Raw genomic sequence first — 25,759 nt, forward strand, 5'->3', positions numbered from 1 at the left:
ACCATACATGAGACCATTCCTTCAAGTTTACAAGAAGTAGCTTTTCAACCTAACCACAGAAACACAGAAAGTCAAGCAAACTGTAGAGACAGAGGAATATGCTCCAAAAGAAAGAATAAGAAAAAAACTACAGAAAAGGAACTGAAAAACAGATAAGAAATATGGCTGATAAAGAATGTAAGTAATGATTGGAAAGATGCTAATCAGGCTGGAGCAAAGAATGGATGAACACATTGAGACCTTCAATGAAGTGACAGAAAATATTAAGAAGAACCAGAGTTGTGTAATACAATTTAAAAATTTAAAAAATGAAATTTAAAAAAATATACTAGAGGGAATCAACAGAAGATTAGCAGATGCAGAAGAACATCAGTGATCTGGAAGACAGTGATGGAAAGCAACCAATCTGAACATTAAAAAAATAAAAACAACAAGAAGAAAGGAAAATAATTTTTAAAAATTGAGGCTAGGTTAAGAGTCCCTTGGAGCACTGGGTGTTATACACAACTAATGAATCACTGAACACTACAACAAAAAATTATGATGTACTATATACTGGCTAACTGAACATAATGAAAAATTTAAAAATAATATATAAAATAAAATAAAATTATACTAAGTCTCAAAAAAAAAAAAAAAGAGTCCCTTGGACAACATCAAGCAAATAAACATATGCATTATATGGGTCCCAGAAAAAGAAGAGAAAAAGAAGGCAGAAAGCTTATTTGAAGAAATAATAGCTGAAAACTTCCCTAACCTAGGGAAGGAAATAGACGTCCAGGTTCAAGAAGCATAGAGAGCCCCAAACAAGATGAACCCCAGGAGGTCCACAACACAACACATAATAATTAAACATCAAAGGTTAAAGATAAAGAGAGAATTGTAAAAGCAGAAATAGGGACGTTACCTACAAGGGAAGCTATCAGCTGATTTTTCAGCAGAAACTTTGCAAGCCAAAAGAGAGTAACATGATATATTCAAAGTGCTGAAAGGAAAAAACCTACAACCAAGAATACTCTAAACAGCAAGATTATCATTTAGATTTGAAAGAGAAATAAAGGGTTTTCTACACAAACAAAATATAAAGGAGTTTATGATCACTAAACTAGCTATACAGGAAATATTAAAGGGTCTTCTTTAAGTGGAAAAGAATGGTCATAATTAGATGTGAGAAAACTATGAATAAAAAGATGTAAAATATGACAATATATACATAAAACATGGAGGAGAAAGTAAAAAAAAGAAAATAATGAATATAAGAGCATATTATGATAAATTATATTAGAATGTGTTGGAACTTAAATGACCATTTAATTATTTTCTAATAAAAGAAAAACTTCTTCGTAACCACAGACCTAAAACTTATGATAGATACACAAAAAATAAAGAGAAATAAAGCCAACATAGCACTATAGAAACTCATCAGTCACAAAGAGAGCAAGAGAAGTAATGGAGAGGAACCACAAAAACACCCACAAAACAAATAACAAAATGGCAATTAGTACATGCCCATCAATAATTACCTTATTCTGTGCACATTTCCCCCCCCCCAAAAAAATAATTGCTTTAAATGTAAATGGCCTAACTGCTCCAGAACATAGGGTGACTGAATGGATAAAAAAAAGAAAGAAAGAAAAACAAGAAGGGACCCCAGTCTATATGCTGCCTACAGAAGACTCACTTCAGACCTAAAGACACATACAGACTAAAAGTAAAGGGATGAGAAAACATTTAGCATGATATAGAAATAGAAAAAAAGCTGGGGCAGCAATACTTATATCACACAAAATAGACTTTAAAACAGACTGTAATAAGAGACAAAGAAAGACATTACATATGATAAAGGAATCAATCTAACAAGAGGATATAACAATTATAAATATCTACCCACCCAATACTGGAGCACCTAAATACATAAAGCAAATATTAACAGACATAAAGAGAGAAATTGATAGTTATCCAATAATAGTAGGGGACTTTATGAACCTATTTATATCAGTGGATAGACCATGTAGGTAGAAAATCCACAAGGAAATGATGTCTTTGAATGCACATTGGACCACAAGAACATAATACACACACACACACACACACAACATTCCATCCAAAATCAACAAAATACACTTTTCGAGTGCACATGGAACATTCTCCAGGATAGATCATATGTTAGGCCACAAAACAAGCCTCAATAAAGTTTTGAAGATTTACTTATTTTTTAAAAGATTTATTTATTTTAGATGGAGAAAGTGTGTAAGTGGGGGGAGGAACAGAGGGAGAGGGAGAGAATCTCAAGCAGACTCCTTGCTGAGGGCAAAGCCTGATGCAGGCTCAATCTCACAACCCTGAGATTATGACCTGAGCCAAAACCAAGAGTCTGATGTTCAACCAACTGAGCCACCCAGTTTTAAAGATAAAACCCCTAAAGTTTTAAAGATATAAATCATATAATGCATCTCTTCTGATTATAACAGTAGAAATCAATGAAACTAGAAATCAATCACAAGGAAAAAACTAGAAAAAACACAACTACATGGAGACTAAACAACATAATACTAAGGAACCAATTAGTCAATAAATCAATCAAAACAATACATGAAGATGAGTGAAAATGAAAACTCAATGGTCCAAAATCTTTGGGATGCAGCAAAAGCAGTTCTAAGAGAAAATTATGTAGCAAGAGAGGCCTACCTCAAGAAATAACAAAAAGCTCAAATAAACAATCAACTTTACAACTAAAGCAACAAGAAAAGAACAAAGCCCAAAGTGAGTAGAAGGAAGGAAATAATAAAGATCAGAATAGATATAAATGACACAGAGGCTAAAGAAACAACAGAAATGAATCAAACCAAGGGCTGTTTCTTTGAAAAGATAAACAAAATGGACAAACTCTTAAGCAGACTCTTCAAGAAAAAAAAGAAACAACCTAAATAATTAAATCAAAAATGAAAGAGGAGACGTAACAATTGACACCACAGAAACACAAATTATGACAATACTGTGGAAAATTATAGGCAAAAAAATTATATGCCAACAAATTGGACAACCTAGAAAATAGATAAATAACTAGAAACATGCAATCTTACAAAATTGAATCAGGAAAAATTATGAAATTTGATCAGACCAATTATTAGTAACAAAACTGAATCAATAATATAAAAAACTACCAAAAAATAAAAGTCTGGGGCCAGCAGATGGTCTCACAGATGAATTCTCCAAATATTCAGAGAAGACTTAATGTGATACAACACGTCAACAAAGAATAAAAATCAGGTTATCATATCAATAGGTACAGAAAAATCATTTGATGAAATTCAACATCTGTTCATGATAGACTCTCAACAATGTGAGATTAGAGGGAATATACCTCAACATAATAAAGGCCATATATGAAAAACCCACAGCTAACTTCATACTTAATGGTGGAAAACAGAGCTTTTCCTCTAATGTCAGGAAGAAAACAAAGATGCCCACTCTCACCACTCTTATTCAACATAGTACTGGAAGTCACAGCCACAGCAATCAGACAAGAAAAAGAAATACAAGGCATCCAAATTGTTAAGGAAGAAGTAAAGCTTACACTATTTGCAGATGACATGATACTATACACAGAAAATCCTAAAGACTCCACCAAAAAAACTACTAAAAGTAATAAATGAATTCAGTAAAGTTGCAGAATACAAAATTAATATAAAGAATTGGTAGCATTTCTATACACTAATAATGAAGTAGCAGAAAGGAAAATTAAGAAAACAATCCCATTTACAACTACACTAAAAAGAATACCTATGAATAAATTTAACCAGGAGGTAAAATACCTGTACTCTTAAAACTATAAAACATTGATGAAGAAATTGAAGATGGCATAAATAAATGATCTTGGATTGAAAGAATTAATTGGATTGTTGTTAAATTTAACAACCCAGTTGAATTGTTAACTTAGATTGTTCAAATGTCTATACTACCCAGAGCCAACTTCAGATTCAGTGCAATCTTTTTTTTTTTAATTAATTAATTAATTTATTTATTTATTTATTTATTTATTTAAATCAGAGAGAGAGAGCGCGTGAGCATGCACAAGCAGGGGGAATGGCAGGCAGAGGGAGAAACAGGCTCCCTGCTGAGCAAGGAGCCTGATGTGGGACTTGATCCCAGGACCTTAGGATCTGACCTGAGCCAAAGGCAGCTGCTTAACCAGCTGAGCCACCCAGGCATCCCCAGATTCAATGCAATCCTTATCAAAGTAACAGCAGCATTTTTCACAACACTAGAAAATTTGTATGAGACCAAAAGACCCTGAATAACCACAGCTATCTTGAGAAAGAAGAACAAACCTGGAAGTATCATGATTCCAGATTTCAAGACATACTATAAAGCTGTAGTAATCAAACAAAGCAGTATGGTACTGGCACAAAAATTGACACATAGATCAATAGAATAGAATAGAGACCCCAGAAATTAAGCCATATTTATATGGTCAATCAATCTATGACAAAGAAGCTAAGAATATACAATGGGGAAAAGACAGTCTCTTCAATAAATGATACTACGAAGACTGGACAGCTACACATACAAAATAATGAAACTGAACCACTTTTTTATACCATACACAAAAACCCAAAATGGATTAAAGACCTAAATGAGAGACCTGAAACCATAAAATTCCTAGAAGAAAACATATGCAGTAATCTCTTAGCAGCTGCAGAGACATTTTTCTAGATATGTCTCCTTTAGCAATGGAAATATAAGCAAAAATAAACTATTGGGACTACACCAAAACAAAAACTTTTTCACTGGAAAGGAAACTGCCAAGAAAATTAAAAGACAACCTACTGAATGGGAGAAGATATTTACACATGATATAACCAATAAGAGGTTAACATCCAAAATATATAAAGAACCCCCCCCAAAATAATAATAACCCCATTAAAATGGGCAAAGAACCTAAACAGACATTTTCCCAAAGAAGACATACACATGGCCAGCCTGAAAAGATGCTCAACATCATTCATCATCAAGGAAATGCAAATCAAAACCACAATAAGATATCAACTTACACCTGTCAGAATGGCTAAAACGAAAAAGTCAAAGAAATACAAGTGTTGATGGAAATACAGAGACAAAGTAAACCTCATGCACTATTGGTGGGAATGTAAACAGATACGGCCACCATGGAAAACAGTATGGAGGTGCCTCAAAAAATTAAATACAGAAATAACATACAATCCAATAATTCCATTACTGGGTATTTACCTAAGAAAATGAAAACATTAATTTGAAAAGATATATGCACCCTATGTTTATAGCATCATAATTTGCAGTAGCACATGAGCAACCTAAGTGTCCATCTTAAAGAGCAGATTAAAAAGATGTGGCATACACACACACACACACACACACACACACACACAGGATATTACACAGCCATCAAAAGGGGTGAAAGCGTGTCATTTGCAGCAATATGGATGGACCTAGAGGGTATTATGTTAAGTGAAATAAGTCAGATGAGAAAGACAAATACCATATAATTTCACTCATATGTGGAATAAAAAAAAATTAATAAAAATAATCAAACCTAGAAATACAGAAAACAAACTGCTGGTTGCCAGAGGGGAAGAGCTGGGGGGATGGGCAAAATGGGTGAAGGGAAGTAGGAGATACAGGCTAGCAGTTATGGAATAAATAAGTCACAGGAATAAAAGGCACAGAATAAGGAATATAGTTAATGATATTGTAACAGTGCTGTATGGTGACAAATGGTAGTAGCTACAGTTGCGGTGAGCACAGGATAAATTTGTCAAATCACTATGTTGTACACCTGAAACTGTTTGTTAACTATACTCAGATGAGATTTTTTATATAATTGGTTAATATTTTTTAATGTTATTGAGTTACATTGCCACGTGCTGTATGACAACTCAATTCTTCCACCACATTTATCTACTCAAATTCTTACTTAAGCACACCATGGCATCATTTGGCTCTCACTTAATATAAACATTTCATTTTCATTTTTAATCTACCCATTTTTCTGACTGATAGCAAATCCAGGTACTGAAATGAAGGACATATTCTATCTTCTTTCCATTTAATATTGTGGCCATACAAATAATTCAAAATATCTGTTAGTTGAGCTGGAGGGGTGGTTAGTTTGTCATCATAGTGAAAACATAGTATCTATGGCGCCCGGGTGGCTCAGTTGGTTAAGCATCTGACTCTTGATTTCAGCTCAGGTCATGATCTCAGGGTTGTGAGATCAAGCCCCGTGTCTGGCTCCACACTGGGGCTGGAGCCTGCTCAAGATTCTCTCTCTCCCTCTGCCCCTCCCTGCCCTGTTTGCATGCTCTCTCTCTCTAAAAAAACAAAACCAAATCCCAAGCCCTCCCTTCCCCCCACCCCCGCCAAAAAAAAAAAACCAACCCATAGTATCTGAAAATTCTTTCATAGAACTTTTAGGCACTCAAGCTATACATCCTAAGGTCTCTGGGGTCTGGGAACCCCAATTTGAAAACACTGTGTTACAACAAACTTCTCTTCTTTTCAACTCACTTTCCTGACAAGAGATAAGTCCAAGCAAATGGTTTTGAATTGATTATCTTTTAGTTTTACTTTCAGATGTCACTGTCTGGACGTATCTTATCACCAGTGAGAGACCCCTCCAAATATCACTACCACATACGTTACTTGTGGGAAAGGCCATTCTTGTGTCCTCCAAACCCACCTGGTGCTCCTGACTTCTCTCTTTGCCTCTGCCTAGGAAGTAGCATATTTACCTCCTCTCTCCATACAGTACAAATTCTTATTAATTCAGCCTCCCATTTTTTTGGTATTGTTCCTTAGTGTTTTTTTTAATCCATTTTTTACCTTCTATCAATTACATTTTTTTTAGCTCAAATCTCCCTTCCCAACAATTAGAAATTTTGGTTGAAGGATCTGGAAACATATGGCCAATATGCACCAAGGTGAACCTGTGATTAGCACTCACTGGTGCATACAAGGGAAAATATTGTTTTGGGGTAAATAACTAACACTAATTACAGCCTAGTTATCATTCCTTAATCTAACTCTGCTGCTTAACTAATTAAAATCTCTTCTCCCAAGTTCTGACATGGTATGTAACATACTCAAGAAGTAAAACAGAGATTGTCATTTATCTTACCTGTGCACCTCAAGCACAAGAATCGGGGCTAAAGTTACTTGTTGCATTCTTCTCAACCAGGTATCTATTGATAACAATGCCAAAAGGTGGGTATTCTTTAACTTGGATCTGCATAAAGATAACAAAAACTTAGTTACAGATTACTCACCTCATATCATGGGATGAGATTCACTTTTCCATTCATTTCTTCAACATTTATTAAGCACCAGGTATATGCTTAATAGTAATTCCTAGGTATTAAGGTAGTAAAGCTCCACATATTGAAAAAAGCACTCCTGGATTTCAAGGGGCTTACAGTATAGAAAACTAGTAGTCAAGGTAAGAGAAGGATGTATTCATTAATTTACTAAACACACACACACGCACACGCGCGCACATACACACAGAGCATTTACTACATGCCAGTCAGTATTCTAAACCTTTTTAAAATATCAGACCAAGAAAATTTCTTAACAACCCTGTAAAGTAGTTACTATTATCTTCATTTTACCTAGGAAGAAACTGAAGTTCAGAAAGGCGAAGTGTTCTGTCCAAGGCCATAGCACTATTAGTGGAGGAATTGGGATCTGAACCCAGAAAGTGTAGCTCCAGAGTGCTTGCTACATATGCTGCTTCCAAAATACATTTCCTAAGTGTTGTTCACAGAAAGAGTTCTATGAGCCAAGTCATTTTAAGAACACTTCACACTCTCTAGGAAATTCATAATGCACATTAGCATATTAACAAATCTAACTATAACAAAACCCATTTAGCTTTGATTAAAACAAAGATGCTCAGTATCGATAATAATCAGGGAAATGCAAATCAAAACCACCATGGGATATAACCTTACACCTTTCAGAATGGCTAGTATCAAAAAGACAAAAAATAACAAGTGTTGGTGAGGACATGGAAAAAAGGAAAACTTTGTGCTCTGTTGGGGTGTTGGGGGAATGCAAATTGGTCTGGTTACTGTGGAAAACAGTATGGAGGTTCCTCAAAAAATTAAAAATAGAATTACTATATGATGTAGTAATTCCACTACTGGGTATTTACCCAAAGAAAATGAAAACACTAATTCAAAAAGATATGCACCCCTATGTTTATTGCAGCATTATTATAGCCAAGATATGAAAGCAACCCAAGTGTGCATCCATAGATGAATAAAGGAGAGGTCATATACGCAGAGACACACACAACAGAATATTACTCAGCCATAAAAAGGAATGAAATCTTGCCATTTACAACAATATAGATGGACCTAGTGGTTATAATGCTAAGTGAAATAAGTCATACAGAGAAAGATAAATACCATATGATTTTACTCATATGTGGGATTTAAGATACAAATGAACAAAGAAAAAAAGGGAAACAAAAAAACAGACTTAAATACAGAGAACAAACTAGCGGTTGCTTGAGGAGAGGTGGGTGGGGATGGGTGAAACAGGTTAAGGGGATTACAGAGTACACTTAACTTGATGAGCCCTGAGTAATGTATAGAATTGTGCAATCATATTGGACACCTGAAACTAATATGACACTATATGTTAATTATACTTTAATAAAAAATACCCAAATGTTTTTACTTTATTTACATCATGAAGACTTCTCAAAAGGCAAGATAATAATCAGAATTAATATTTTTAAGTGCCTTCCATGTGCCTAGAGCTGAAAAGCACTGCACCACACCAGTTAAGGAAATAATGTCTACAGCTGGAATACCTTGATTTAAACCCCAAAACTAACACACTATTAGATAGTCTAAATGAGGTTCTATTGGGCTAACAAACCGTAAAATCTCAGAAGTTTGATTCAGTGAGAAATTATTGCTCATCATGCAAAGTACAATGTAATTTATTTCTCATGGAGCAGCTCTTTATGCAGTTCTTCCCTAAGGGATGAGTCAGAGACTCATGTTTCTTTAATCTCACAGCTCTGACTCCTTCAACAAATGACCTCAATGTGGTCATGGAAACGGAAAAAGCGAATGTGATGGTTTGTGACTGTGCTTTATAACCAGGCCTGGAAATAACATACATCATCTCTGTCCACACTTCATCAACTAGAAATCAGTCATATAGCCCCTACCTGACTACAGGGTAGACCAGGAAATGTAACATTTTTGGTGTGCTTTGGAAAGAGTTCATGGGTTTCAGTGAACATATAATATTGCTAACCATGTAAACTTGGGCAAGCTATTGAATGCCTTTGTGCCTCAGTTTCCTTGTCTATAAAATAGGTATAAGTTATCTCATTGGCTTTTTATTAAGGTTAAATGAGTTACTATCTTTAATCATTTAGAATCACGTTTTAACCACAGGCATCTGATTCATGTGTGCAATCATATATAATCTTAACTCTGAAGAGCAAATATTATCTCCATATTTAGAGAAGAGGAAAGAGAGAGAAACTAGATGACTTGCCTACAATTACACAGTTGCTATATTAGCCAGGATTCTTTAGAGAAACCAAAACAATAGGATTTATATATACAGATATAGAAACAAATCTATTGTAAGATGTTGGCCCATGTGATTATGGAAACTGGTAATTCCAAATGTGCAGTATGTGCCAGCAGGCTTGAGACCCAGAAGAATTAATGGTACAAATGAAGTCCAAAGCCTGGAAAGCAAAGAATTCCCTCTCATTCAGAAGGTCAATTTTTGTTCACGTCCGGCTTTCAGCTAATTAGATGAGGTCTACACACATCATAGAGAACAATCTACTTTACCAATTACAATGTTAATCTCACCTAAAAACATCCTTGCAGAAACACCAGAATATTGTTTAACCAAATATCTGGGTACCCTGTGGCCCAGGCAAGTTAACACATAAAATTAACCATCACAATTGCTAAATGTCAAAACATTCAGAACCTCTCTGAATGTTTCTGATCCATCCACAGTTTTAAGGGACCTGTTGGCCCACATAGAATCTGATCTATAGATGGATGATTTTTTCATCAGTAATTTTTTCTCAATCACTTACACTTTTCAGGGCACAGGAAAAGGAAGGGCAAACAAAATGACCCAGACTCTGACCTCATAAAATTTACAGGTAATGGTAAAGTCATTTACCTGTACATTTGTGTCATCACACATCCCTATTGTCACATATATTTACATATACATACACACATGCACAATCACATTCTAGTGGGGATCTGACTGGTACTTCCTGTTGAATGTCTCAGAAATTCCCCAACAGCCCCAAAGGCTCAAACACCACATGAAATATAATGGCAAAGAAGGCATTTGGTTCATTCTTGGGGGAAACAAGGTTGGTTTCCATGTACCTGTTCAAGCCTGAAAGGTCACATTTTGGTTTGTTTTTGGTTTTTTTTGTTTTTTACATTTTGGTTTTTATCACTGCTTGGTATAACCAAAAAGTTCCTAAACTGAGCACAGTTAGAAAATGAGAACTTCAAAGGTCTATAGGCCTATTTGGCACCAGGCTGATTGGCATTTACTCCCTTATGTTTATTTTACCTCTTAGAGCCAAACAGTACCCAAGGGTACAAAATGAATTCTATCATTACCCTGGTAAGCAAGGAAAAGACAAGTCATTTTCAATCTAAAACTTTGCAGTTGAAAGCACTGATCAGAAACACTTTTAATCTAATAAAAAACTATGCTTCATATATGTGTTTGCATCATCTGTGATGTAAACTCAAATCTAGAAAAGGAGAACCTTGTCCAACTTGCTTTTATAGGCAAAGCACAACTCTAAGAAGAAAGAAAATATGATTCAGAATCAACAAACATTAGTGGACATCTACAATGTGAACAGATGTTCTATTTTTCAGTATGAGGATTAGGATACATCATCTAGTGCATAACTAATTTGAATTAAAAATTTATGTGACAATCTTTTATTTTTTTAATTTTATTATGTTAATCACCATACAATACATCATTGGTTTTTGATATGGTGATCCCCGATTCATTGTTTTCATATAACACCCAATGCTCCAGGCAGTACGTGCCCTCCTTAATACCCATCACCGGGCTAACCCATCTCCCCTCCCCCCTCCCCTCTAAAACCCTGTTTGTTTTTCACAGTCCATAGTCTCTCATGGTTGTCTCCCCCTCCAATAGCTCCCACTTCATTTTTCCCTTCCTTCTGCTAATGTCCTCCATGCTATTCCTTATGTTCCACAAATAAGTGAAACCATATGATAATTGTCTTTCTCTGCTTGACTTATTTCACTTAGCATAATCTCCTCCAGTCCCATCCATATTGATGTAAAAGTTGGGTATTCATCCTTTCTGATGGCTGAGTAATATTCCATTTATATATGGACCACATCTTCTTTATCCATTCATCTGTTGAAGGGCATTTCAGCTCTTTCCACAGTGTGGCTATTGTGGACGTTGCTGCTATGAACATTGGGGTGCATATGGCCCTTCTTTTCACCACATCTGTGTCTTTGGGGTAAATACCCAGTAGTGCAATTGCTGGGTCATAGGGTAGCTCTATTTTTAATTTTTTGAGGCACGTCCACACTGTTTTCCAAAGTGGCTGTACCAACTTGCATTCCCACCAACAGTGTAAGAGGGTTCCCCTTTCTTCACAACCTCTCCAACATTTGTTGTTTCTTGCCTTATCAATTTTTGCCATTCTAACTGGTGTAAGGTGGTATCTCAATGTGGTTTTGAGTTGAATTTCCCTGATGGCTAATGATGATGAATATTTTTTCATGTGTCTATTAGCCATTTGTATGTCATCTTCAGAGAAGTGTCTTTTCACATCTTCTGTCCATTTTTTGACTTGATTATTTGTTTTTTGGGTGTTGAGTTTGAGAAGTTCTTTATAGATCTTGGATACCAGCCCTTTATCTGTAGTGTCATTTGCAAATATCTTCTCCCATTCTGTGGGTTGCCTCTTTGTTTTGTTGACTGTTTCCTTTGCTGTGCAGAAGATTTTATCTTGATGAAGTCCCAAAAGTTCATTTTTGCTTTTGTTTCACTAGCTTTTGGAGATGTATCTTGAAAGAAGTTGCTGTGGCCGATGTCAAAGAGGTTATTGCCTGTGTTCTCCTCTAGGATTTTGATGGATTCTGTCTCACATTGAGCTCTTTCATTCATTTTGAGTTTATTGTTGTGTGTAGTATAAGAGAATGGTCGAGTTTCATTCTTCTGCATGTGGCTGTCCAATTTTCCCAGCACCACTTATTGAAGTGACTGTCTTTTTTCCATTGCATATTTTTTCCTGCTTTGTCGATGATTACTTGACCATAAAGTTGAGGGTCCATATCTGGGCTCTCTATTCTGTTCCATTGGTCTATATGTCTGTTTTTGTGCCAGTACCAGGCTGTCTTGGTGATCACTGCATTGTAATATAGCTTGAAATTGGGCAGCATGATGCCCCCAGCTTTGTTTTTCTTTTTCAACATTTCCTTGGTGATTCAGGGTCTTTTCTGATTCCATACCAATTTTAGGATTGTTTGTTCCAGCACTTTGAAAAAAGTCATTGGAATTTTGATTGGGATGGCATTGAAGGTATAGATTGCTCTGGGCAGCATAGACATTTTAACAATGTTTATTCTTCCGATCCATGAGCATGGAATATTTTTCCATCTTTTTGTGTCTTCTTCAATTTCTTTCATGAATGTTCTGTAGTTCCTAGAGTATAGATCCCTTACCTCTTTGGTTAGGTTTATTCCGAGGTATCTTATGGTTTTGGTGCTATTGTAAATGGAATCAATTCTCTAATTTCTCTTTCTACAGTTGCATTGTTAGTGTATAAGAAAGCAGCTGATTTCTGTGCATTGGTTTTGTATCCTGCCACATTACTGAATTGCTGTGTGAGTTCTAGTAATTTGGGGGTGGAGTCTTTTGGGTTTTCCACAGAAAGTATCATGTCATCTGTGAAAAGAGAGAGTTTGACTTCTTCTTTGCCAATTTGAATACCTTTTATTTCTTTTTGCTGTCTGATTGCTGTTGCTAGGATTTCTAGTACTATGTTGAACAATAGTGGCGAGAGTGGGCATCCTTGACGTGTTCCTGATCTTAAGGGAAAGGCTCTCAGCTTTTCCCCATTGAGGATGATATTTGCTGTGGGTTTTTCATAGATGGATTTTATGAACTTGAGGAATGTTCCCTCTATCCCTATACTCTGAAGAGTTTTAATCAGGAAAGGATGCTGTATTTTGTCAAATACCTTTTCTGCATCAATTGAGAGGACCATATGGTTCTTCTCCCTCCTCTTATTAATGTGTTCTATCACATTGATTGATTTGCGAATGCTGAACCACCCTTGCATCCCGGGAATAAATCCCACTTGGTCGTGGTGGATGATCCTTTTAATGTATTGTTGGATGCTATTAGCTAGGATTTTGTTGAGAATTTTGGAATCCATATTCATCAGGGATATCAGTCTGAAATTCTCCTTTTTGATGGGGTCTTTGCCTGGTTTGGGGATTAAGGTAATGCTGGCCTCATAAAATGAGTCTGGAAGCTTTCCTTCTGTTTCTGTTTTTTGAAACAACTTCAGGAGAATAGGTATTATTTCTTCTTTGAATGTTTGGTAGAATTCCCCAGGGAATCCATCAGGCCCTGGACTCTTGTTTTTGGGAGGTTTTTGATCACTATTTCAATCTCGTTATTGGCCTATTCAGGTTGTCGATTTCTTCTTGTTTCACTCTTGGCAGTTTATAGGTCTCCAGGAAGGCCTCCATTTCATCCAGATTGCTCAGTTTATTGGCATATAGTTGTTGATAATTTCTAATAACTATTTCTGTTTCCTTGGTGTTAGTCATTATCTCTCCCCTTTCATTCATAATTTTATTAATTTGGGTCCTTTCTCTTTTCTTTTGGATAAGTCTGGCCAGTGGTTTATAGATCTATTAATTCTTTCAAAGAACCAGCTTCTAGTTTCATTGATCTGCTCTACTATGTTTCTGGTTTCTAATTATTGATCTCTGCTCTAATTTTAATTATTTCTCTTCTAATGCATGGCTTAGGCACTGTTTGTTGCTTTTTCTCTAGTTCTTTAAGGTGTAGAGTTAGTTGGCGAATTCAGGATTTTTCTATTTTTTTGAGTGAGGCTTGGATGGCTATGTTGTTCCCCCTTAGGACTGCCTTTGCAGTATCCCATAGGTTTTGGACCGATGTGTTTTTGTTCTCATTGGTTTCCATGAATTGTTTAAGTTCTTCTTTGATTTCCTGGTTGACCCAAACATTCTTGAGCAGAGTGGTCTATAGCTTCCAAGTGTTTGAATTTCTGCCAAATTTTTTCTTGTGATTGAGCTCCAGTTTTAAAGCATTATGGTCTGAGAATATGCAGGAATAATCTCAATCTTTTGGTATCAGTTGAGACCTGATTTGTGACCCAGTATGTCATCTATTCTGGAGAAAGTGCACTTGAGAATAATGAGTATTCTGTTGTTTTAGGGTGGAATGTTCTGTAAATATCTATGAGGTCCATCTGGTCCAGTGTGTCATTCAAAGCTCTTGTTTCTTTGTTGATTTTCTGCTTAGATGATCTGTCTATTGCTGAGAGTGGAGTATTGAGGTCTCCTACAATTAACGTATTGTTAGCAATATGACTCTTTATTTTGGTTAACAGTTGGCTTATGTAGATGGCTGCTCCCATGTTGGGGGCATATTTACAGTTGTTAGATCTGCTTGTTGGATAGACCTTTTAAGAATGATATAGTGTCCTTCTGTGTCTCTAACTACAGTCTTTAGTTTAAAATCTAATTTGATGTAAGAATTGCTACCCCAGCTTTTTTTTGAGGTCTGTTGGCATGGAAGATAGAACTCCATCCCTTCACTTTCAGTCTGGATGTATCTTTAGGTTCAAAATGAGTCTCTTATAGACAGCCTATGGATGGGTCCTGTCTTTTTATCCAATCTGTAGCTCTGTGCCGTTTTATGGGAGCATTTAGGCCATTCACGTTGAAAGTGATTATTGAAAGATATGAATTTATTGTCATCCTGTTGCCTGTGAAGACCTTGTTTTTATAGATTGTCCCTGTAAATTTCTGTTGTATATCACTCTTGGGGTCTTTCTCCTTTTATAGAACCCCCCTTAATATTTCTTGCAGGGCCGGCTTATTGGTCACATATTCTTTCAGTTTCTGCCAGTCTTGGAAGCTCTGCATCTCTCCATCCATTCTAAATGACAGCCTTGCTGGATAAAGTATTCTTGGCTGCATGTTCCTCTCATTTAGTACCCTGAACATGTCTTGCCAGGCCTTTCTGGCTTGCCAGGTCTCTGTGGATAGGTCTGACGTTATTCTGATGTTCCTCCCTCTGTATGTAAGGAATCTCTTCTCCGTAACTGCTCTTAAGATGGTTTCCTTGGTTCTAAAATTAGCGAGTTTATTGCTTTTTCTCTATTTACATGCCGGGGTGTTGGGCTGTTTTCCTTGATCTTGGGAGGGGGTCCTCTCTGCCTCTAGGACACAAATGTTTGTTTCATTCCCCAGACTAGGGAAGTTCTCAGCTACGATTTGCTCAAATATATCTTCCAGTCCTCTCTCTCTCTCCTCACCCCCTCCAGGATTCCAATAATTCTGACACTGGAATGTTTCATGGTGTCATTTATTTCTCTGATTCTATTTTCATGGATTCCGAGTTGTTTTTCCCTGGCCTCCTCTTTTCCCTTTATCTATTAAATGGTCTTCCAGGTCACTAATTCATTCTTCTGCCTCACTTACCCTAACTGTTAGATTATCTAGATTAGATTGGATCTCATTGATAGCATTTTTAAGTTCTGCCAATTCAGCTTTTGTTTCTGCCTTTAGAGACTCTATGTTGCCATTAATCAATTTCTCCATTCTAGCTATTGTCCTCACAATTGCTAGCCTGAATTCCATCTCCAACATCTTGGTTATATCTGTATCCATTCGTAAATCTGTGACATAAATCATAATCTCTGAGTCTTTCCTATTTTGGGGGTTCCTCCTCCCAGTCATTCTGTTGAGGGGTGGTGAGGGAATGTATAGAGTCCAAATTATTGACCACAACCCAAGCAAGATGCACCTGTTTTCTAGGGACCTTAGGGTTGCTGGCCTATTGTTCTCCCAGCCTGTCTGCTGGGGGAGGGGCCTGCTGTCCTGTTACTCAGGCAACCCTGTTTGGGCAGAGTTGCCCTGGCCCCTGTGGCAGGGGATGGGCTCAGTGAAAACCGGTTTTTTGGGGCTTTTGTTCTCTGGTGGCTTTCCCTGGTGGCTTTCCATGTCTTTTCCAAGAGTCAGAGCAGAAGAGACCATTTCCAACCCTCTGCCTCAGAGCAGAGAAATTGCAGTCTGTTCTTCAGTGAGCTCTCCAGGCTACACTATCTCCATTTCTGTCTGTGCTGCTATAAACTTCAGCGTCCTGGGTTGTGCATCCCTCCACAGTGCTCCCAGTCCTTGCCTCCAGGTCTGGGCATGTTTCTGCCCTTTGTGCTTCTAAAACCGCCAGCCACTCCCAGTTCGAATGCAGGGCCCTGCCACTCTGGTTTCCATCTAAAGTCCTTTCCCTGCCACTACCAGTCTCGAGTCTGTGCCCTGTCCCCAGCGCAGGAGGCTATCGCTCACCAGCGTTGTCGGATCCCCACAGCCAGGCTCCCTCCTGCTGCCGTTTATCCTCTGATATCTGCCTGCAGAATCATGGCTCCCTGCTTCGTACCTTGAAACCAACTGCCTCTGATATTCTGTTTGTAGAGATCCAGATCTAACTTCTTACATCTCAGGCTGATTTCGTGGGTGTTCAGAGTGGTCTGGTAGATATCCAGCTCAATTCCAGGGACTGGTTGGAATAGGGTCCCCTACTCCTCTGCCATCTTTTCCTGACAAATCAATTTATGTGAAAATCTTACAAATGAAGACAAATGGTTTGCATATGGTTTCACATTTAATGAAGTGCTATTATTGAAAAGGGGGGGAAAGAATACATAAAATGAGACTGTTTCAGAAAACCCTAAATAGTCTCTGTTACTATGGTCTCTTCTAGGCACTTAATGTACGGTGTCTCAACTCATTTTGAGATTAGTTAAAAAAATTAATGATTCATGAAAAGAACAAATAGGATTAATAAATGATATGAAAGAATCCAATTCAACAGACATTTACTGACCACTTAACTACAAGTCAATTAATAAGTATATAAAAATAGGCAAACAGACTCTAACCTCAAACAGTTTATAATCAAATGATAGGAGACACACTCAAGTAATTACCAGGACATGAGGCAGATTATGGTGAGTGCCCTTAGAAATATCCCCAATTTGGACAACAATCTTTCCTGGTAGATTTGGGGAGCCACACTTGTTGCTGCTTTAACAATTACCCAACATTCAGATCACAGATCAGGAAAATTCTAAGTGAAACAGGTTTATTAAAGATTTTTACAAAAAAAAAAAAATTTTTTACAGAGACTCTTTTGATGTTAGATTCAGAGTATGACACTTAAACTCCATTGTTCTTGTGCCCAAGTTAACAGAACTGGGTTACAGATCATTGTTCAAGCTCATTTGATGAACTACTCCCCTCCTCTATCCTCTAAGCTGATCAAGGGTGTCCTGCACTAAATGATCATCTAGAATGGTCACCATAAAACTCATCCTTTCTTACCTTCTACCTGTTAATTATCAATGGTGGACAGGTCATGAGAACAGGTCGTGGTAGTTTAAGTAGTGGTAGTTTGTGAGGATGAGCACAAACAATGCTGAAGTCCATGGGCTTTGCTGTACCCACACTAGAGTTGAGTGTAAATGTGGAGTCTGGAGTTCCTCGTCTAGCAAAGGCCAGAGAAGGATGTGTAAAATGCCTGTGAGTTAAGCAAGGGGAAACAACAAAGTTTTTGTGAACCAGATGGCATTTAAGAAGGTGTTGAAAAGCTGGTAGGATTGGGGTGAGGGGATGTTGCAGGAGGAGTGCTTTCTAGGCAGAGAGAAGGGCCAACGAAGCAGCAGAAGCAGGAAAACATGACCAAGGAATTGTAAACAGACTCGTCAAAATAAAATGTAAGTTACAAAACAAAAAGGAAAAAACAAGTAAGACTAGAAACATTGACTCAAGCACCATTCTACAGGGCTTCATACTCAATTTAAACATTTTATACCTAATTTTGTGTGAAACTGTGCATCTTAGCCCACAGACTTCCACAGGTAAGCAATATAACTTGATTTCAATCATTCAACTTCATTTCTAGTTTAAGCCCCACTCTCCTGAACTGGCCAGAGATTTGAATCTTTTTTTTTTTTTTTTTTCCAGTGTTCCTCCCCTTTTCTCTCCCTGAGAGGGTGAGTTCAGGGTTTGCATCTTGCCCAGGCATTGGGAAGGTACTGGACTACTGGCTCCTTGAGTCTCCTGTCCAGTTTATTACTAAGATATTCCTTCCCAACTTGCCAGCCCCTGAGGTTCCTTCAAAAGACTGATTGCCTTATCTGTCTAATATAACATATGGCCACCCCTACCACTCCATATCCCCAGCAGTGATGCTGAGAAGTCCAGGTTCCCTCTCTCTAGAAGTTCACAAACTTCTCTGAGTCTTTGCAACTACTGGTAGCACTAGTTGGAAAGTGGAGCATGTCCTTCCTACTACCACCATCACCATACATCTTGTCCCTCTAGCCCAGATTGAATTGCTCTTTAGTCTGGGACAATCTTGACTCCTCCACATTTTTGACCAGGAAACCATTAAAGATTTTTACAAAAAAAAAAAAAAAGCTGAGCTCTCTATATTCTAGGGCTTAGGGTTTGGGGGGGGAAATGTGGAAGACTCCTTGGTTATTTCTGTTTTTAGTTTTCCCTCATCTCTGCCCTGAGACAATGAGCAAGAGGACTGGTTAACTGATGGAATGAGGAGAAAGAAGAAATCAAGGGAAAGAAAAAAATATTTAATATATAAAAATATTATTCCATTAAATATATATGCAGTGGAGGAGTGGGAATCATTGTGGGTTTCTTTTTTAAAAAAGATTTTATTTATTTATTTGTCAGAGAGAGAGCACAAGCAGGGGGAGCGGCAGGCAGAGGGAGAAGCAGACTCCCCGCTGAGCAAGGAGCCCAACTCGGGACTCAATCCCAGGACCCTGAGATCATGCCGTGAGCCAAAGGCAGATGCTTAGCCAACTGAGCCACCCAGGCGTCCCATCATTGTGGGTTTAAAGAGCATTATAATAATTATTCTGGAAGCAAAGTCCAAGATGGCTTGGAGGTAGGTAGAAACAAAAATGTTATAACTGGTTACAGTAAGGCAGGCCAGTGGCAATGAGATGGAAGAGGGAAGACAAATATTTGAGATTCCAAAAAGCTAAAACCATTGGGACTTAGCCCATGACCTAATAAACATGAAGAGATAATAAATGAAGCAGTTATTAACAGGATGCTGGAGGGAATAATGATGGTATTCTGAAGAAGAAAAATCAAAAAGTAGGGGCGCCTGCATGGCTCAGTCATTAAGCGTCTGCCTTCGGCTCAGGTCATGATCCCAGGGTCCTGGGATCAAGCCCCACATCGGGCTCCCTGCTCGGTGGGAAGCCTGCTTCTCCCTCTCCCACTCCCCCTACTTGCGTTCCCTCTCTCACTGTCTCTCTCTCTCTCTGTCAAATAAATACAATCTTTTTAAAAAAATCAAAAAGTATAAGAGCTTATTTACAGAAGAAAAGTAAATTCCACTTTGACCATACCCAGTTTTAGATGTCAATATCATCACTCGATGAGGATTCCCTGGAAGTGTTTGGAAATTAGAATCATGGCTCAGGAGAGACATCGCACAAGGTGCCTCAAATCTTTTATGGAACCAAGTCTTATGTGAATCAACTAATTAATTCCATTCAAACAAATTACAATGGTCTAGAAGCACAGAAGGGCATCTGTGGTTGTAGGAAATGATTCTTTGCCCACGGTGATAAGAAGAACACGTAAATTTAGAAGCTGGAAGAAAACAGGAGAAACAAAGAACAGACATTGGAGAGATGAAAGACTTAAGAAGAAGGGGTCTTGTGTCAAGAGCTTCAGAACCCTCTAAGCCGAGAACCAAAGGGAAGTCAAAGAATGTGGTGTGGAGACACACTGCAAGAGATTCAAACTTGTACTTATGGTGTGGAGACCCTCTTTCAGAAAATCTGATGTCAACAGGATGGAAGAAATGAGGTTATAAAACTGATTCAGAAGGAATGACACAATGAGGGAGAGAGAACAACAACTCCAATTCTTCTTCTACAAATTCTTTGGACCTTAGTTAAACTAGCCCCTACTATATGACTTCAGGATTTTTTGGAGACTCTGTTAACTACCTGGGATGTTCTTTCTTCTGTCCTTCCATCCTTAACCTCTCTAAGCATCAGTTTTCTCATTTGAAAATTGGGACTAATAATACCTACCTTAAATGTTATGAAGAAAATAAATCAAGCTGCAAAAGGGCCTAGATCAGAGCCTGACACATAGTAGGTAGATATACAGCAGTAGTATTTTACTGAGAGTTGTACTTAACACAAAAATATAATACACATGAAACTACCATAGGGCAGTAGAAAACTATTATTCATGTTGTTAATATTGCAGAGGCTATGACTGGTACAGTGTCGGGTTGCTTATTCCTGTGGGGAGGAAAGAATTGCCTAAAAGCAGAGCCTTGCCCAAAGCAGATATGGTGAGAAATGGACCCGAGGAAGTGACAACTCCAAGAGGCGCTTATGAGAGGGAGGGATGCCAGGGCAGTTCCTCTATCATAAACTCCATTAGCTTCATCAAGCCTCCTCCAGTAATCCTAAGTTACATGAAAATATCAGAATGCATGCTCTGGTCCCCTCTTCCAAAAACCGGAAGAATTTTAATTTGACCTTCCACTTCCCAAAATGTTTTGGGAGCACTAGGAAGGAATGTAGCCCAAGTTGATAAGGCTCTGGGCAGGAATCAGAGGAATTATTCCTTGTTCTGCTTCTACCCAGCTGAGAGACCTTGGACCAGTCATTTGGTCCTCAATTTACTTGTCTATAAAACAAGAGGATTAGACTAGATCATTGGTTCTCCTCAGGGGCAGCATTACCCGTAGAGGGGATATTTGGGCCATGCATGGGAGAAGTTCTGGTTGTCACAGGATTGGACAGTGCTACTGGCATTTAGCAAGTGTGGACAGGGATGCTGGATGTTCTGCAAGGCTTAACATAGTCGGCAACAATCAGGAGTTGTCCTGCATCCTGCACGACTTTCTAATGTCCCTCTGACATTGAGGTACGTGGCAGGCTTTATTATAATTAACTAGCCTAGAACTTGTTTCACATATAAAAACAGAATATTTTTGCATAGTTTTTTTTAAAGATTTTATTTATTTATTTGAGAGAGAGAATGAGAGAGAGCATGCACAAGCAGAAGGGAGGGACAGAGGCAAAGGGAGAAGCAGACTCCCCGATGAGCAGGGAGCCGGATGCAGGGCTCAATCCCAGGACCCCGAGATCATGACCTGAGCCGAAGGCAGACACTTAACCGACTGAGCCACCCAAGCACCCCTTTTTGCGTAGTTTTAATATATAATGGCCCTACTAGTTTCTATCCCAATATCTACCTGTGCTTCTACACTTGCATTGTATAGAATGGCTCCTGATCTTCTTTGGAATCTAACTTACTCATTGTAAGTAGTACAAGTTCCTGGCTACTTCAGCATGTCTTCCATCACCATGCCTGTGAATTTAGTATTGAAATATGTATCATCACCAATTACTCTCATTTTCTCTTCTAGTTAGGACATTTTATATACATTACATGTATATAAATTATTTGTCTATGAATCTTATTTTAGGGTAGGACAGGTGTGTTACAAATGATTTGTTGTAAGTAAGTGTTCTTGGGTCTGAAAGGTTGAAAGTCACTAGACTGGATGTTCTGATGTTAGCTCCTTCCTCTAAAACTCCGTGACACATCATTTGTCCACATTGTCTTCCACGCAGGGCAAACTACAGGGGAAAAAGTTGCATCTTGCACTTGTTCTGACATTCTGTACTGCACTGAACTTGAATGTATGCTCAACTGTGGTGATGTGGCTATTAACCTGCCCCCCCCCCAAACAGCCATCCAATACTTGAATAACCTAAGTAAATCATCAACAAATAATGGAAACGGAGTTAAGCCACATTCATATTTACTACCAATTTCTTGTCACTTACACAAGACACATTCAGGGCATCTCAATTATGCTAACTTTCAGTGAAGATGACTCTCCTATTAACAGTTCTCTGAACCTCATGTCCAGCTTACTTTGCCTCAGTGAGCTTCCACATCCTGTTCCTCTTGAAAGACTTCTTAATTTGTTTTGCTACCAAAAGAGATAAATGAAACTATTTTTCAAGAAAAACAGAAACTTTTGATAGAGTTGAAATGACATGTCAGATACAGACAGCTGAAATAAGTTGTGTTTGGTTACTGTCTATGTTTCTCAAAGAAAATAATCACCTTTGGGACTCATATACAATTCTGCAGTGCCTGAACAATCGAAGTCATTTATTTTTGTTTCACCTCTGAAAAATATAGCCATGGCAAGAAGTACAGAAGTAATGCATATTTTAAAGATTGAGCATTTCACCCTCTCCCCTTTTATTTTCCAAAACAAACATGTCTTTATTTTTCTATAACCAGATTAAATTTCCAGTTTTACCCATTTACACTTCCAACTGATGGCATGATACTTAATTACTCAGTTCCAAGTGAAGTCTGTCAAATCCAGTGATCTCTTAACTGTTTGGGGTTCAAAACTTAAGTTTCTTTTAGAATTTTCTCCACACCTTATCCTGCAGGGTATAACATTGGTAAGGAGGGAGTGATCCACTCCTCTATCTTAATTTGTTCTATGATAGCCTGTATGAAAGTCACGGTCACCTCCTAATGTTGGTGTCTACTGGAAAGCCACCTCATCATCAGAATTGTACTGTCCATACTGCTATCTTCAGGTGCATTACCCAGCCATGACCCTATGGCCACTTCTGGGTCCTTCCTGTTCTCAGCATCTCGTTCAAACCACTTTTTACGACCAAGGAAATATCTGACAGTTCCCCACACCCCACTGGAGGCAGAGAAAACTTAGACCCATCTGCCCAAGGTGCTGCATGCCACCATCTCTGTTCTGATGAGTTGTCATGGCTCAAGGATACTTCCATGGGAACAAGCACCTCCAGAGCAGAAAGACCCCCAAGGGTGCCATTTATCTCCTTTACTCTTGGATTTCAAAATTTAAAGAGGAATAAGGTTCCTTCATCTCCCACCCCTGCACAGGACTTGGCACGTAGGAATGCCAGATGAGAAAGATGCACACAGCTTCCCATATCAGGGTCTAACTCTCTTACTTTATCTCCCAGTCTGTCTGTATCTCTCTCTCTCTCCCCCACCTCCAAACTCCAGGGGTACCTGTGTAATCTTTGATTGGCAAATGAGGAAAAGAGTTCTCTCATTCACTATCTTTTTCAGATACAATACTGTGTCATTTGTAATAGCCCAAAATGAAAAATTCCAGTACTTTTCTGTGATTCAATAGCATTCAGCCACTAGCAATTGTGTTGAGTAAGGGGATTAGCAATACAGAGAAATACTTGCAACAGAAAAATTAAAAAATAAGTGTAAAATATACACAGATTTCAAAGACGTGGTATAAAGAAAAGGAATATAAAATATCTCACTGATAATTTTTATACTAATTACATGTTGAAATGATATTTTGATTGCATTAAGTTAAATTTTTAAAATTAATTTCACCTGTTTCTTTTAACTTTTAAAATGTGGCTAGTAGAAGATTTAAAATTGCATATGTGGCTAGAATTATATTTCTTTTAGGATAGTGCTAGAGACTGACCCCAACAGAAAGATCAATGAATGCTACTTCCAGTACACATACTTATGCATATAAAGTGAACCACAGCCAACACAAAGATGCTTTCAACAACTACGTCCATCTTTCTTAAAGGTGCTCTCTTTTCTATTATTTTTTTCTATTCTTCTAAGCACACAGAGTGAAGGCTTCTGATAGATGTGAACCTCTCCTGAACTCACTACTTGAGCATTTGATGACATCCACCGTCCCTCCCCTAGGGAGAAAGCCTGGACCCTGTTTCTAGGAGGCCGGCAGCAGCTATCAAGGGGTGAGCTGCACCTGAAGAGCAGAGGCACCTGAATCTGAGTGAGCAGAGCAAGAGGAAATATTTTTAAATGATAATATTAAATATGGATGGTCTCTAAATAAAACCAATATATAATTATAAAGCCTTTTTATAAAACCTGATTATTTGTCCCCTATGACATTTTGTTCAGAGGATACTCAAAGCAAATGCCACAAATCCTAAAAATCTCTTTATGAGACAGCTCTGTACATCTACCTGAGGTGAGGTCATTGACAGGAGACTCAGCTTGTAACTTCAAAGGGCTCCTGCTGGGAGAGAAGGGATCAGAGGACAGAGGTGGGAGGGGAGGCACCACTTGACCCAGGGACCCAGATGCTGCCCAGTCATGGGGACTCAGCCCCAGGCTCAGGCCATTTGGACACACAAATGACAAGAAAAGTGAATTACTCAACCAATGCTGTTAGCTGGGGCTTTCAGTAACTGATTTGTTGTTGCTGTTGTTTTTCTTAAGGGGAATTGTGCAAGTCAGCAAAATACAGAAAATAAACCTTCCTCTCTGAGCCTGACACACCAAACATACCCTAATTAAGAGCACATCAATTCTACAGGCTGTCATCCAACAACCAGCAAACAATTTCACTGTTCTCCTTTATTAAGAAGTGCACGTTTTTGTATTTCATCTCTTCTAAGGATTGCTATTATTCATCAAAAGATGATCTACAAATTATTTATGGTTTATTTTGGGAAGCCATGAGCTCATTTAATTTACAATGAAGGAAGAGCTATAACTGTGATGGGAACAACATTTCATTTCTCAAAACTCTGCCTTTGCTAAATGACAGCCTCGCCATCTGCATTTGCCCTCAGGGTTTCTCTAGAGCTGTGTCTCTAACCATATTAGCAAAGCATTTACCTGCTCTCCGACTGCCTGCAGGTAGAAAGACCTCCGTTATTCAGGAGCTTTGCGGAACTTGTCCCACAACGCAAAGGACTCCAGTTAGCCACCTGTTATTTTTTATTGCATCCTTCTCTCTTCTGACCAGCTTCGTAGTTTAACCCAGATCACAGCAACAGAGATGCTCTGGAGCAGGCATCCACTTGCCTGCCCTAATGCCCCTCCTGCCTTTCACACACTTCCTGGCTACACTTGCATCTTGGCCAATTGTTTTTCTGTTCTTGCCTCGTCTGAGCCAGAGTTGTACAGTGAGGATCATGGGGAGTTATAGGCATTAGGACTGTGAGAAAGAGTGCCCTGTATTTCCATGACGGGGAAATGATTGAAAGTGGAAGATCTGCAGGGGGTTAGAGGACCTAGCCTTCAATCTCCTCAATGCTGGTGTAAATGGAACTTACATTTCCTTATAGCAGCTCAGGAAGCTCTACTACTGTCTCCTGGGGAAAAAAGGCTTAAAGAAGAAACAAGATCAAATAGATCTGCACACTCCTTGGCCAACAGACAATCTCCCTAGTGTGGCTTTTTGTCAACTGTGGCTGTGCAAGTTTCTGTGTAAACAAACAAAGCTTTATTCTCCAGGTATAAGGACTGCTCAGGCTTTATACGGTCAAGTAGTTACAGCAACCCAT

At 38.2% G+C, this 25,759-nt stretch overlaps 1 long non-coding RNA gene across 1 annotated transcript in view; it reads left to right on the forward strand.

Moving 5' to 3' along the window:
- Nucleotides 1-24,246, forward strand: part of LOC116631646 — a 672,682-nt gene extending 648,436 nt beyond the window's left edge. The window contains exon 3 of the long non-coding RNA XR_004299229.1: nucleotides 24,060-24,246. This is a non-coding gene — a long non-coding RNA (uncharacterized LOC116631646). The remainder of the gene's footprint in view (nucleotides 1-24,059) is intronic.
- The last annotated feature ends 1,513 nt before the right edge of the window (nucleotides 24,247-25,759 follow it).

This window comes from Phoca vitulina, unplaced genomic scaffold (genome assembly GCF_004348235.1).
Source record: "Phoca vitulina isolate PV1807 unplaced genomic scaffold, GSC_HSeal_1.0 scaffold5, whole genome shotgun sequence".
Taxonomy (NCBI): Eukaryota; Metazoa; Chordata; class Mammalia; order Carnivora; family Phocidae; genus Phoca; species Phoca vitulina.